Raw genomic sequence first — 17,189 nt, 5'->3', positions numbered from 1 at the left:
CTTAACAGTACCGTTGAAACTTGGATGATCTACAGAGCAGTTTACATAAGGGAACATAATTAGAACATTAAACTTAACAGTACCGTTGAAACTTGGATGATCTACAGAGCAGTTTACATAAGGGAACATAATTAGAACATTAAACTTAACAGTACCGTTGAAACTTGGATGATCTACAGAGCAGTTTACATAAGGGAACATAATTAGAACATTAAACTTAACAGTACCGTTGAAACTTGGATGATCTACAGAGCAGTTTACATAAGGGAACATAATTAGAACATTAAACTTAACAGTACCGTTGAAACTTGGATGATCTACAGAGCAGTTTACATAAGGGAACATAATTAGAACATTAAACTTAACAGTACCGTTGAAACTTGGATGATCTACAGAGCAGTTTACATAAGGGAACATAATTAGAACATTAAACTTAACAGTACCGTTGAAACTTGGATGATCTACAGAGCAGTTTACATAAGGGAACATAATTAGAACATTAAACTTAACAGTACCGTTGAAACTTGGATGATCTACAGAGCAGTTTACATAAGGGAACATAATTAGAACATTAAACTTAACAGTACCGTTGAAACTTGGATGATCTACAGAGCAGTTTACATAAGGGAACATAATTAGAACATTAAACTTAACAGTACCGTTGAAACTTGGATGATCTACAGAGCAGTTTACATAAGGGAACATAATTAGAACATTAAACTTAACAGTACCGTTGAAACTTGGATGATCTACAGAGCAGTTTACATAAGGGAACATAATTAGAACATTAAACTTAACAGTACCGTTGAAACTTGGATGATCTACAGAGCAGTTTACATAAGGGAACATAATTAGAACATTAAACTTAACAGTACCGTTGAAACTTGGATGATCTACAGAGCAGTTTACATAAGGGAACATAATTAGAACATTAAACTTAACAGTACCGTTGAAACTTGGATGATCTACAGAGCAGTTTACATAAGGGAACATAATTAGAACATTAAACTTAACAGTACCGTTGAAACTTGGATGATCTACAGAGCAGTTTACATAAGGGAACATAATTAGAACATTAAACTTAACAGTACCGTTGAAACTTGGATGATCTACAGAGCAGTTTACATAAGGGAACATAATTAGAACATTAAACTTAACAGTACCGTTGAAACTTGGATGATCTACAGAGCAGTTTACATAAGGGAACATAATTAGAACATTAAACTTAACAGTACCGTTGAAACTTGGATGATCTACAGAGCAGTTTACATAAGGGAACATAATTAGAACATTAAACTTAACAGTACCGTTGAAACTTGGATGATCTACAGAGCAGTTTACATAAGGGAACATAATTAGAACATTAAACTTAACAGTACCGTTGAAACTTGGATGATCTACAGAGCAGTTTACATAAGGGAACATAATTAGAACATTAAACTTAACAGTACCGTTGAAACTTGGATGATCTACAGAGCAGTTTACATAAGGGAACATAATTAGAACATTAAACTTAACAGTACCGTTGAAACTTGGATGATCTACAGAGCAGTTTACATAAGGGAACATAATTAGAACATTAAACTTAACAGTACCGTTGAAACTTGGATGATCTACAGAGCAGTTTACATAAGGGAACATAATTAGAACATTAAACTTAACAGTACCGTTGAAACTTGGATGATCTACAGAGCAGTTTACATAAGGGAACATAATTAGAACATTAAACTTAACAGTACCGTTGAAACTTGGATGATCTACAGAGCAGTTTACATAAGGGAACATAATTAGAACATTAAACTTAACAGTACCGTTGAAACTTGGATGATCTACAGAGCAGTTTACATAAGGGAACATAATTAGAACATTAAACTTAACAGTACCGTTGAAACTTGGATGATCTACAGAGCAGTTTACATAAGGGAACATAATTAGAACATTAAACTTAACAGTACCGTTGAAACTTGGATGATCTACAGAGCAGTTTACATAAGGGAACATAATTAGAACATTAAACTTAACAGTACCGTTGAAACTTGGATGATCTACAGAGCAGTTTACATAAGGGAACATAATTAGAACATTAAACTTAACAGTACCGTTGAAACTTGGATGATCTACAGAGCAGTTTACATAAGGGAACATAATTAGAACATTAAACTTAACAGTACCGTTGAAACTTGGATGATCTACAGAGCAGTTTACATAAGGGAACATAATTAGAACATTAAACTTAACAGTACCGTTGAAACTTGGATGATCTACAGAGCAGTTTACATAAGGGAACATAATTAGAACATTAAACTTAACAGTACCGTTGAAACTTGGATGATCTACAGAGCAGTTTACATAAGGGAACATAATTAGAACATTAAACTTAACAGTACCGTTGAAACTTGGATGATCTACAGAGCAGTTTACATAAGGGAACATAATTAGAACATTAAACTTAACAGTACCGTTGAAACTTGGATGATCTACAGAGCAGTTTACATAAGGGAACATAATTAGAACATTAAACTTAACAGTACCGTTGAAACTTGGAGATTTACAGAGCAGTTTACATAAGGGAACATAATTAGAACATTAAACTTAACAGTACCGTTGAAACTTGGATGATCTACAGAGCAGTTTACATAAGGGAACATAATTAGAACATTAAACTTAACAGTACCGTTGAAACTTGGATGATCTACAGAGCAGTTTACATAAGGGAACATAATTAGAACATTAAACTTAACAGTACCGTTGAAACTTGGATGATCTACAGAGCAGTTTACATAAGGGAACATAATTAGAACATTAAACTTAACAGTACCGTTGAAACTTGGATGATCTACAGAGCAGTTTACATAAGGGAACATAATTAGAACATTAAACTTAACAGTACCGTTGAAACTTGGATGATCTACAGAGCAGTTTACATAAGGGAACATAATTAGAACATTAAACTTAACAGTACCGTTGAAACTTGGATGATCTACAGAGCAGTTTACATAAGGGAACATAATTAGAACATTAAACTTAACAGTACCGTTGAAACTTGGATGATCTACAGAGCAGTTTACATAAGGGAACATAATTAGAACATTAAACTTAACAGTACCGTTGAAACTTGGATGATCTACAGAGCAGTTTACATAAGGGAACATAATTAGAACATTAAACTTAACAGTACCGTTGAAACTTGGATGATCTACAGAGCAGTTTACATAAGGAACATAATTAGAACATTAAACTTACAGAGCAGTTTACATAAGGGAACATAATTAGAACATTAAACTTAACAGTACCGTTGAAACTTGGATGATCTACAGAGCAGTTTACATAAGGGAACATAATTAGAACATTAAACTTAACAGTACCGTTGAAACTTGGATGATCTACAGAGCAGTTTACATAAGGGAACATAATTAGAACATTAAACTTAACAGTACCGTTGAAACTTGGATGATCTACAGAGCAGTTTACATAAGGGAACATAATTAGAACATTAAACTTAACAGTACCGTTGAAACTTGGATGATCTACAGAGCAGTTTACATAAGGGAACATAATTAGAACATTAAACTTAACAGTACCGTTGAAACTTGGATGATCTACAGAGCAGTTTACATAAGGGAACATAATTAGAACATTAAACTTAACAGTACCGTTGAACTTGGATGATCTACAGAGCAGTTTACATAAGATAATTAGAACATTAAACTTAACAGTACCGTTGAAACTTGGAGTCTACAGAGCAGTTTACATAAGGGAACATAATTAGAACATTAAACTTAACAGTACCGTTGAAACTTGGATGATCTACAGAGCAGTTTACATAAGGGAACATAATTAGAACATTAAACTTAACAGTACCGTTGAAACTTGGATGATCTACAGAGCAGTTTACATAAGGGAACATAATTAGAACATTAAACTTAACAGTACCGTTGAAACTTGGATGATCTACAGAGCAGTTTACATAAGGGAACATAATTAGAACATTAAACTTAACAGTACCGTTGAAACTTGGATGATCTACAGAGCAGTTTACATAAGGGAACATAATTAGAACATTAAACTTAACAGTACCTTGGATGATCTACAGAGCAGTTTACATAAGGGAACATAATTAGAACATTAAACTTAACAGTACCGTTGACTACAGAGCAGTTTACATAAGGGAACATAATTAGAACATTAAACTTAACAGTACCGTTGAAACTTGGATGATCTACAGAGCAGTTTACATAAGGGAACATAATTAGAACATTAAACTTAACAGTACCGTTGAAACTTGGATGATCTACAGAGCAGTTTACATAAGGGAACATAATTAGAACATTAAACTTAACAGTACCGTTGAAACTTGGATGATCTACAGAGCAGTTTACATAAGGGAACATAATTAGAACATTAAACTTAACAGTACCGTTGAAACTTGGATGATCTACAGAGCAGTTTACATAAGGGAACATAATTAGAACATTAAACTTAACAGTACCGTTGAAACTTGGATGATCTACAGAGCAGTTTACATAAGGGAACATAATTAGAACATTAAACTTAACAGTACCGTTGAAACTTGGATGATCTACAGAGCAGTTTACATAAGGGAACATAATTAGAACATTAAACTTAACAGTACCGTTGAAACTTGGATGATCTACAGAGCAGTTTACATAAGGGAACATAATTAGAACATTAAACTTAACAGTACCGTTGAAACTTGGATGATCTACAGAGCAGTTTACATAAGGGAACATAATTAGAACATTAAACTTAACAGTACCGTTGAAACTTGGATGATCTACAGAGCAGTTTACATAAGGGAACATAATTAGAACATTAAACTTAACAGTACCGTTGAAACTTGGATGATCTACAGAGCAGTTTACATAAGGGAACATAATTAGAACATTAAACTTAACAGTACCGTTGAAACTTGGATGATCTACAGAGCAGTTTACATAAGGGAACATAATTAGAACATTAAACTTAACAGTACCGTTGAAACTTGGATGATCTACAGAGCAGTTTACATAAGGGAACATAATTAGAACATTAAACTTAACAGTACCGTTGAAACTTGGATGATCTACAGAGCAGCTTACATAAGGGAACATAATTAGAACATTAAACTTAACAGTACCGTTGAAACTTGGATGATCTACAGAGCAGTTTACATAAGGGAACATAATTAGAACATTAAACTTAACAGTACCGTTGAAACTTGGATGATCTACAGAGCAGTTTACATAAGGGAACATAATTAGAACATTAAACTTAACAGTACCGTTGAAACTTGGATGATCTACAGAGCAGTTTACATAAGGGAACATAATTAGAACATTAAACTTAACAGTACCGTTGAAACTTGGATGATCTACAGAGCAGTTTACATAAGGGAACATAATTAGAACATTAAACTTAACAGTACCGTTGAAACTTGGATGATCTACAGAGCAGTTTACATAAGGGAACATAATTAGAACATTAAACTTAACAGTACCGTTGAAACTTGGATGATCTACAGAGCAGCTTACATAAGGGAACATAATTAGAACATTAAACTTAACAGTACCGTTGAAACTTGGATGATCTACAGAGCAGTTTACATAAGGGAACATAATTAGAACATTAAACTTAACAGTACCGTTGAAACTTGGATGATCTACAGAGCAGCTTACATAAGGGAACATAATTAGAACATTAAACTTAACAGTACCGTTGAAACTTGGATGATCTACAGAGCAGTTTACATAAGGGAACATAATTAGAACATTAAACTTAACAGTACCGTTGAAACTTGGATGATCTACAGAGCAGTTTACATAAGGGAACATAATTAGAACATTAAACTTAACAGTACCGTTGAAACTTGGATGATCTACAGAGCAGTTTACATAAGGGAACATAATTAGAACATTAAACTTAACAGTACCGTTGAAACTTGGATGATCTACAGAGCAGTTTACATAAGGGAACATAATTAGAACATTAAACTTAACAGTACCGTTGAAACTTGGATGATCTACAGAGCAGTTTACATAAGGGAACATAATTAGAACATTAAACTTAACAGTACAGTTGAAACTTGGATGATCTACAGAGCAGTTTACATAAGGGAACATAATTAGAACATTAAACTTAACAGTACCGTTGAAACTTGGATGATCTACAGAGCAGTTTACATAAGGGAACATAATTAGAACATTAAACTTAACAGTACCGTTGAAACTTGGATGATCTACAGAGCAGTTTACATAAGGGAACATAATTAGAACATTAAACTTAACAGTACCGTTGAAACTTGGATGATCTACAGAGCAGTTTACATAAGGGAACATAATTAGAACATTAAACTTAACAGTACCGTTGAAACTTGGATGATCTACAGAGCAGTTTACATAAGGGAACATAATTAGAACATTAAACTTAACAGTACCGTTGAAACTTGGATGATCTACAGAGCAGTTTACATAAGGGAACATAATTAGAACATTAAACTTAACAGTACCGTTGTAACTTGGCTGCTCTACAGAGCAGCTTACATAAGGGAACATAATTAGAACATTAAACTTAACAGTACCGTTGATACTTGGATGATCTACAGAGCAGTTTACATAAGGGAACATAATTAGAACATTAAACTTAACAGTACCGTTGAAACTTGGATGAGAGAACATTCACCTCTGCAGAACTGCTTAACTTCATGTTCACTAACCCAAACGTTCACAAATATTACCTCAAGCGTCCGGTAACTTTACTGTGTTGGTTTTACATGAAAATATTATAGCTTTGTATAACTATAGAGTGTCGGACTTCTTGACTTTTTCAACACATCTTTTGTAACGCGACGTACTGACTATGAAGGGAATCTACAGTGGCACAGCTATAAGTCTGTGGACTTATAACGCTATAAACCTGGTTTTGATATCCGTAATAGTCACAGCTCAGACAGCCTGGTATTCAATTCTGTGCTTAACTATAAAGAAACAAGCCTGTGAAGAGCAGAATAGTAAATTTAATCTAACGTGCTTAGTTTTATTTTCATCCTAAAGGTGTTCGTTTGTTTTGAAGTTAAGCACAGAACTTTGTAATAGGCTATCTGTGAGCTGTCTACTAATGTAATTCTTGAAAATAAGATATGCACCACAATCTGACTAATGTTATATTTTAAAATTATTATCTTAGTAACGAAAACATGTTGGTTTCTTATGTCTTTGAAAGCGCTATAGATGAAAGAAGAACAGGTTAAAAAAATTAACATTTTTTGTATCTGTTGTTTTTTCTTAATGAGATAAATATTTTTAACTAGAAGTATCACTAAACTACTTAAAGCTGATATTAATAACGTTTTTTTTATTAGATATTTGGCCCAGTATGGCCAGGTGGGTTAAGGCGTTCAACTCATAATCTGAGGGTCGTGGGCTCGAATCCCCGTCGCATCAAACAAGCTCACCCTTTCAGGCGTGGGGGCGTTATAATGTAATTGTCAATCCCACTATTTGTTGGTAAAAAAGTAGCCCAAGAGCTGTCGGTGAGTGGTGATGACTAGCTGCCTCTAGTCTTACACTGCTAAATAAGGGACAGCTAGCGCAGATAGCCCTCGTGTAGCTTTGCGCGAAATTCAAAAACAAACCAAAACGTTAGATCTTTAAGTTTCGACGTGACATGCTACAAAGTTACGACTTCCGTTAAGCGTGATTATCATTCGTTAGAAATAGAGGTTATTTAACCCAGTGTTTCTCAACTTGGGAGCCGGGAAGCTTTCACTGAGAGGCTGCCAAAAAAAAAAGGAACCGAAAACAAAGACACAAAATTGATTTTACTTCTAAATAAACAATAAGCCAATAAAAATTATGTTGCATTAATCAAAGGATACAGTATTTCAAATGTTACTGTTTTTAAGTAACCAGGTTAAAGTAAAAGTTGAGGGCCTCAAATTTTTTGACTTATGCAAACGGAGTCTCAGACTAAAAGAGTTTGAGAACACTGATTTAAACATTAGAACATTTTGAATTGGGTGACAGCTAATTTTAACACGTTTACAAATACTTACGTTTGTTGTTTAATTCACATTTAACTATCATTAAAATTTTAAAGTAACTCGCTTCATGTCGATATTTTCAAACAAGAAGTACATACATTTCTTTGTTTATATGGAATTATATGATCATTAAAACAAAAAACAAATTTAAACATAGCTCGTAATAGAATCTCTTAACTTTATTGTAGTAGCACAGTTATAATTTTATATATTATTTTTCAATTTTGTCTCTGTTACTTTTTATACAACCCCTTGAAGTGTAACTGATAAATAACCCTGTGTGGTAACCGTCCAGAAATGCTACTTAATATTTCACCAAACACCTGGTACTTTTCTCTTTCTAACTATTATTCTTTAGTGTAAAGTATTCCAGTTGATTAACAGAAAGCCATTTTTTTAGGAGGCAGAGAGTGAGAGACTGCTACAAACCATTGACCTCCTGATGTCCTAAACTGCTGGTTAAGGATTCCGTTGCTAGAAGAGCAATTGAAACATAAATAAATATTTCATTCTTCAGTAATAGATGGCGGTAAGCAATCACAGTAGAAACTGGATAGAGTTTTAATACGCTTACTTGTGACTAAATATATTATACACAAATTACTAGTAAAGAACGTTACTAAAGTATAAATACATATTTATATTTTATTCCTTTGTAATATATTCTATCGTTTGTTTAATCATTTTTAGGTTGTTTGTTTCCATTGTTCGAACAAAGATACCTACCTGCACTAGTTATTCTAATTTGTTGATATCAGTTATCGTGAACTCTTTGGAAACTCTAATCGAATAGCGGGATTTGACAGTCTCTCTTATAACGCATCCCTGAGTTCAAAGAGGGAAGAGGAATTTTCGGCAATGGGATACGAACCATGAATTTTTCTGTTATCAGATCGGTAGTCTACACACTACTCTACGTTTGACGGGTGATTCATATAGTATTCTGTATCATATTTTCATTAACTGGAAGTATCTTTTTTTTTTTTTTTTATCACTGTTCATTTATTGGTAAGTTTCTGAAACCCTTCTTTTAGTTCAATAGTACAGTAATCATCTGATATTTTAACTACTTTTTCATCAGTTCGTTATTCAACACCGAGATGCTCAGCAATGTGTGTCTGTGTTTATACGTAAAAATTTCCAACTGGTACTTTTTCTGAATTATATACTTTTCATTGTTTCAAAAACGTCTGTTATATCACTTGTAGGATTTTTGAAATATAAATATTTTGTATGTGTTTAGTTGTTCAATAGATTGTTCACTAATTTACTTATTCCGTTAACTGATAAGATTGTCAGTTACATTTCCATCAATAACTCTTCATCAACTGTTTTTTTAGAGACAATCTTCCCATCAGCTACTAATGTTCTAATGATTTAATTATTCTATATTGCTCGTATTTAAAAAAAAAGTTATTTCATCCTCCCTTTAGATTTTTCTCATAACTTTAGATACTTCCTTTTTTGCTCTAACTGATGAAACATACTGATCATATAAGTCATATGCTATTAACTAACTAGCAATTAGTTCTGTCTAGTTTGTTTTTCATGCTCTATTCTATATAATTTGTTTATTAATTAGTAACGTTATTTCTCATGACGAGTAGGCCCGGCATGGTCAGGTGGTTAAGGCACTCGACTCGCAATCTGATTGTCGAATCCTCGTTGCAACAAACATGCTCGCCCTCTCAGCCGTGGGCGTTATAAGTGACGGTTAATCCCACTCTTCGTTAGTAAAAGAGCAGCCCAAGAGTTGGCAGTGGGTGGTGATGACTAGCTGCCTTCCCTCTAGTCTTACACTGCTAAATTAGGGACGCCTAGCGCAGATAACCCTCGTGTAACTTTGTGCGAAATTCAAAACAAACCATGACCTGTAAATTTTTTTCTCATTTGACAATTTAACACTAAAGTTCGGTTTGATTATTCACTAATCATTATATTCATTTGTTAGCTGTAAACAACATCCTTTCTCTGAATATTCACTAAGTTTACCTGTTAGAATTATCCATTCTTTCACTGGAAATTGTCTCTCTTACTTACTGTTCCTTCACTTACAGTGTTAATCCTTTATTATCTGATCAATAAAAATTTCTATTACACTTTAACCCCATGAATGTTTGTTATTATTCTTGTTTGATTAAGAATATTTTATATCCTATTACTTCAATGGCATATTTCTTCATAATCAATCCAATTCATATCAACGAGAATACAAATTATAATGATTAAATAAAACGTTTACGGAAATAAATACGAAGATAAACTATGGTTTAGGACGCAGATGGTGAAATTTAAAAAAAAACACTAAATGAACATATAACAATAAAATATTTTTGGAAAAACAGGTAATTACTGATATACGTTTACTTATTGATCAGGATATTAAAACATTACAAGCGACAGAAAAAAATGAGTTTAGTTGATAAACATATGATGGCGAGTATAATAATAAATTGAATGTAAAAGTTTGAAGGTAATTATAAACATGTATATTTAATCAGTATATTGATTCAGATAGAAGCGTTGATACAAAAATACTACTGAATAACCAGTTGGAAGCCAGTAATATCAAATAATAAACACTTAATAACGAATGACATTAGTAAATATACAGTTCTTGACGTAAAATGTTACAGTGAATGAGCTGATGAGAAATGTAAAAAATTAACTCGACTTATAATTCTAAATATTACTACAATTTGAAACTCATTCCGCCATGTTGGACAGAGCTCTGATGGCCCAGTACGGCTTTGCCAAAAGCATGCAAACAAAGAAACCAAATATTACTTGTGCTGGCAGGTAATAATAGGGTATTTAAAGAATTAATGGAAAATATTACTGTTAAATTATTGTATGTTGATTTGTGTTATTAATATTGGAATCGATAAAACAAAATACAGACATCGAGTGAAAAGATTGAATTATAAGAACTAGCAGAAACGCCACCCTACGGTTGGGTGTTTGTAACAGTAATTACTAATAGTACTATTTGTACCTCATTGAAATTATTTATAAAAATTGAAAATTTTCTAAAAACTATTTTTTCAGGGAACTTCTGCACCGGAAGTTTTCGGATTGTGCTAATATGGAGAGTAATGCTTTTATATACTAAAAGTGGTACCCAATATTGAAAACATAACAGCTGTTTAAGAACTCCATTTTTCAAGGACTGTATGTGTACATTACATCAATGTTGTTTGGAATTAAGCAAAAAGCTATACAATGGGCTATCTGTGCTCTACCTACCACGGGTATCGAAACACGGTTTTAGCATTATAAGTCTGCAGACATACCGCTGAGCTACTGGGAAGCAATTACATCACCGAAGATATAATCCTCACATACAGCACTAGTAATAGTAGTGTTCTTGTTGTGAGGAAAGTGTTTTTATTTAAAATTAATTTCGACAATAAAGAGATGGTTCATATCTATGCCGTAGTTATTTTTCCAATTGTTTGAACCTTGAATATCCAGAGTGAACTTTTTAAGGAATTTTTGTTTGTGGCACTATTCATTAGGTTATGCTACACTGTATCTATTATTTCGGTCACATACATAGATTGATGCATATATATATATATACACACCATACGTTCGTTATAGTAATATGATACGAAAAGGTCTGAGAATATTTCCTGTTAATAAAAAAATAGTAAAGAATATTATCTACTGTAATGACTCTCATTTTGTATCTGTACTAAAAATGGCGCCCACAATTCTATATAAATGTATATTCGCTTGCACTTTATTTCAACAGATATAAACAAAAGAACTTTTCTACAACAACGTATTAAACGCTTATCAAAACTTCTAAAAAGTTATGTCGTAAGCCAAACCTCAACTAAACTAAATCAGAAAACGTACGTTAGTTACAGTGTTCATTTACTTCTATTACTGAATAAAAGTTTAACCGGTATGGCCAGGTGGTTAAGCACTCAACTCGTAATCTGAAGGATCACGGGTTCGAATCCCCGTCACACCAAACATGCTCGTCCTCTCAGCCGTGGGGCGTTATAATGTAACGGTCAGTCACACTATTCATAGGTAAAAGAGTAGCCCACGTTGGCGGTGGGTGGTAATGACCAGCTGCTTTCCCTCTAGTCTTACACTGCTAAATTAGGGACAGCTAGCGCAGATAGCCCTCAAGTAGCTTTGCGCGCAAATCAAAAGAAAACAAAAGGCTTAACTAATGTTAGGCTTAAGATTAGTTGACTTACAAATTTCGGCATGGCCAAGCGCGTAAGGCGTGCGACTCGTAGTCCGAGGGTCGCGGGTTCGCGCCCGCGTCGCGCTAAACATGCTCGCCCTCCCAGCCGTGGGGGGGGGTATAATGTGACGGTCAATCCCACTATTCGTTGGTAAAAGAGTAGCCCAAGAGTTGGCGGTGGGTGGTGATGACTAGCGCCTTCCCTCTAGTCTTACACTGCTAAATTAGGGACGGCTAGTACAGATAGCCCTCGTGTAGCTTTGTGCGAAATTCCATAACAAACAAACAAATTTCGGTGTCTGTTATTATAATTTCTTTTGTATTATATTAGAAAACATGTATTTAAAAAAGCACCATAGCAGTAAATATGCTGATTTGACAGCAAATATTTCCGGGGCTCCGCTACTGATTTAATATTATTGCAAAACGGATGATGCAAAACATTCCAAATACGTGAATTAGATTACGAATGATATTAAGGAGACTAACCAGATGATGCAGGTAATCAGCAGTGAATGAACATATAATATTATTCTTAGACATTATTAGGAAGTGTAAATAAAATGTAATAATTAAACATGTAACGAACAAGCATATAGTGTATAACCATACAGTGAATAGATGTATAGATATCCTTCCAGCAAATAAAAATAGAGTTAAGAATATTAACAATTACTAAATTATTCAATGCTATATTTTGTTAATGAATCACATAATGTTAAATATTACAAATAAATAGTACGTGTAGGAGCCCGGCATGTTCAGGTGGGTTAAGGCGTTCGACTCATAATCTGAGGGTCGCAGGTTCGAATCCTCGTTTCACCATACATGCTCGCCCTATCAGTTGTGGGGCGTTATAATGTGACGATCAATACCACTATTCGTTAGTAAAGGAATAGACCAAAAGTTATCGGTTGGTGGTGATGACTAGCTGCCTTCCCTCTTGTCTTACACTGCTAAATTAGGGACCGATAGAGCAGGTAGCCCTTGACTAGCTTTACGTGAAATTCAAAACAAACAAGCACGTGTAGGAAAAATACTGAAATAATAAATTTGGAAAGTATTAGAAATAGGTAATTTATAATGATTTTTAACAGTAAAATAATTACTGACGAGGAGAGGTTTACTTTGTTTGTTTGTTTTGAATTTTGCGCAAAGCTACTCGAGGGCTATCTGCGGTAGCCGTCCCTAACTTAGAAAGGGAAGACTAGAGGGAAGGCAACTAGTCATCACCATTTACAGCCAACTCTTGGGCTACTCTTTACCAACGAATAGTGGGATTAATCGTCACATTATAATGCCCCTACGGCTGAAAGGGCGGGAATGTTTGGTGCGATCGGGATTCGAACCCACGACCGTCGGATTACAAGTCGAACGCCTTAACACGCTTAGCCATGCCGGGCCCGAGAGATTTACTAATGAGTGAACTAATAGCAGAGAAAGCAAAAGATCCAGAACGTTGCCATTTTTAATTGCCGAACAATTGAAAAATATTATTTACGAATTATAGTTTGTTTGCTTTTAAGCAAAGCCACATTAGACTATTTACTACATCCACCGCAAGGATTCGCACCCCGGATTTTAGCGTTATAAGTTCGTAAACTTATATTTGTCCCGCCAGGGGACGTGAATTATAGATGACAAAAATCAGAAAAAGGGCGTGAAATGACGTAAACAGATGTTAGCAGTGGCTCAGATGATCATATTATTACTGCTGAAGAATCATATAGCAACTTATGAAGAGTATTGAAAGTCTGTAAGGAAGTGAGATATATTGACTTCTCATCTTCTGCAACTGTTTGTAACTATTATTCCAGGTATGGTGAGACCCGACACCGGACAGGTGGTTAGAGCGTTCGACTTGTAACCCGAGGGTTACGGGTTCGAATTTGTGTCACATCAAACATGCTCGCTCTTTCAGCCTAGAAGACGTTATGATGTTACGCTCAGTCCCATTATTCGTTGGCAAAAAAGTAGCTCAAGAGTTGGCAATGGATGGATATTGCTAGCTACTTTTCCTCTGGTCTTACACTACTAGATTAGGGACGGTTAGCGCTGATAGCTCTCGTGTACCTTTGATGAAATGTCAAAAAAGAAACAAACAGTCATTGTGATAAGGCCTTCTACAGGTCCGTATGATTATGTCATTGAGTGTTTAATGAATCTCTTCGTTGAAAGGAGCATCACCTTATCACAGTGTTAACGTTAACTAAATTAACACTTAAACATAATTACACTGACCTGAAACAGCGACTTAAACTTAGTCATTTACAGACTTTAGGTTTCTTTCTGAAAATTATCTCTTAACTTGTTTTAAAGATAATTTGAATGCTCTTTGTACAAATTATTGCCAGTGAGTGAGCAGATATTGACAGTGAGCTGGTAAATAAGATTACTTATTTATTTTTAAAGTGGATTTTGGTGTTGTGAGCCCGTATATTTACTACTGTCCCATCGGTGGTAAAATACAAAGAAATGAAGTAAATTAAATAAACATACGCTCCCTAATTTATCAGTGAGAAATTTGTTTAAAATCAAGCACAAAGCTACACAACTGGATATCTGTACTCTGCCCATCACGGGTATCGAAACCAGGTTTTTAGTGGTGTGAGTCCCAGATATACAGTTGGGCCATTGGGAGACAACTAGAGGGAATACGGCTAGTCAAAACCTCTCACTGCCAATTCTTGGGCTACTCTTTTACAATGTAAAATGGGATTAACTATCACATTATAAAACCTCCTGGTTGAAAGAGCGAGCATATTCGGTGACGGGGATTCAAACCCGTGACCCACAGGTTACGAGTCAGGCATACTAACCACCAGGTCATTTCAGGTCAAATGTGTTTCTAGTAGCCAACAGTGCACCTTTCATTTGTATAAATAAAACTCACATTGTACAAACTACTGCGTCCACCGCAGGGAACTGATATCCGGTATTTAACGTCGTAAGTCCGTAAACTCACCGCTGTTTCATCGATGCATATATCACTCGTAATGAAACTCAGACATAAAATATACTGGATGTATAAATAACAAGAAATTGAAATTAAAAATTCAATATATTTTGATTTGATAATTTTAACTGAAAGAGATATATAACAATGTACCATTAGGTAAGTTTGTAAATAACACTATGTAACAACATTTTTACTTTTCTTGTTCATGGGCATAAAGTGTTATTTCCCAATTGATTATGCCTAAAGTAAATTAAAAAGGCCCATTTCTCTCCTCAAGCTTTGATTTGTGACCTGTGTAATGAATTTTTCAAATCTACCCATTTTTCAGAACATTCCAGGTAAATTCGCTGCTGAGTGGCCGATGGAGAATTTTCTCGAATTTACAAGAATTTTCAAGAACTTTTTAGAATGTTGTAGAACGTACGAGAATTTTCAAGAACCTTTTAGAATTTTCTATAACTTTCCACAGTAATGTATATACAGGTAGGAAGTATGATGAGTGTGGCTGGGAGGTTATCGGAGACTTCAAAATAGTGACATTCCTGATGGGTATTCAAGGAGGCTTTACCAAGTTTTCCTGTTATCTTTGCCTTTGGGACAACAGGGACACCACAGCGCACTACAACAGGAGTTCTCTGTGGAGAGGTACAATGTCAAGTGTGAGCCAGTAGTGGACCTCCAGAAGGTGTTGTTCCCACCATTGCACATAAAATTGGGTCTTATGAAACAATTTGTCACAGCTCTTAATAAGGAGTCTGCAGCCTTCAAGTATCTTCGAGACTTCTTCCCTAAGCTGTATGAGGCAAAGATCCAAGCTGGTGTCTTCTCGGACCACGAATAAAGAAGATCCTGGAGTGCAAAGAATTCCCCAAGAAGCTCAGTAGGAAGGGAAAAATCTTGTAGCAGCTTTGTCGCAGTGTTTAGGGGCTTCTTGGGCAATCACAAGGCCGAAACTTATGTGGAACTGGTTGAGGCTCTGGTGAAGAACTACAATAAAATGGACTGTAGGATGTCCTTGAAAGTCCATATCCTTGACCCCCATCTTGATAAATTCAAGGAGAACAAGGAAGCATACTCAGAGAAGCAAGGCGAGCACTTCCACAAGGATATACTGGACTTTGAACGCTACTACCAAGAAGCGTATAACGAAAACATGATGGGACACTATATTTGGGGGCTGATACGTGAAAGTGATTTACATTACAGTCGCAAATGTCGAAAAACCAATCACTTCTTAACGTTTTTGTTTAGTTTTGTATAACTTTAGTATAAATACGTCCATGTGCATTTAGCATATTTCAATGCCAGACACCACACCTGGATGTGAGATGAAAACAGTCATGGCAAAGATTTACATTCTGCTTTCTACAGTAGCGCCACCTATCTATAATACTAAACTCGAGTGAATGAATAGAAATTCACTGAGGAACACAACGATAGAGACTTAAGTATAGACTTAGCGTTTGCTAGATCCACCTTAAACACCATCTCCACCTGGTATAGGGGACAAAATGTCACCATAGTATGAGGTGATGGTGAAGACTGGAAGACTCAGTGATCGTAAACATCTAGAGATCCTTTTAGAATGGGAAACTGTCCTGCAGTACTTGCACTCCCAAACAAAGCCAACGCAACATTCTTTTTTTGCGAAAGGAACAGGCAGTAATGGTAGAACAGTTGTAATGATAAAGAATAGAATGCGTGTGATCAAGTCCAGGCTGAGTTTATGTGGCCCAGTCCAGAAAGAAGAAGCAAAGATTGCATGGACTAATGTCTGTGATTTCTACTCCTGACCAGCTTTCAAAACATGAGACGTAAAACGAAATGAGCTATGAAGTGAGACCATTGCCACAAGAACTTCTTTTTTATTATTTCATAACCTTTTGGTGGCACAAGGATTATTGCTATTGAAAAATCATACAGGATATAGTAATTTATGAAGAGTATGGCAAGTCTGTAAGCAAGTGAGATATACTGGCTTCTCA

Source organism: Tachypleus tridentatus, chromosome 7, assembly GCF_004210375.1.
Source record: "Tachypleus tridentatus isolate NWPU-2018 chromosome 7, ASM421037v1, whole genome shotgun sequence".
Classification (NCBI taxonomy): domain Eukaryota; kingdom Metazoa; phylum Arthropoda; class Merostomata; order Xiphosura; family Limulidae; genus Tachypleus; species Tachypleus tridentatus.
Note: the sequence above shows the minus strand (reverse complement) of the source record.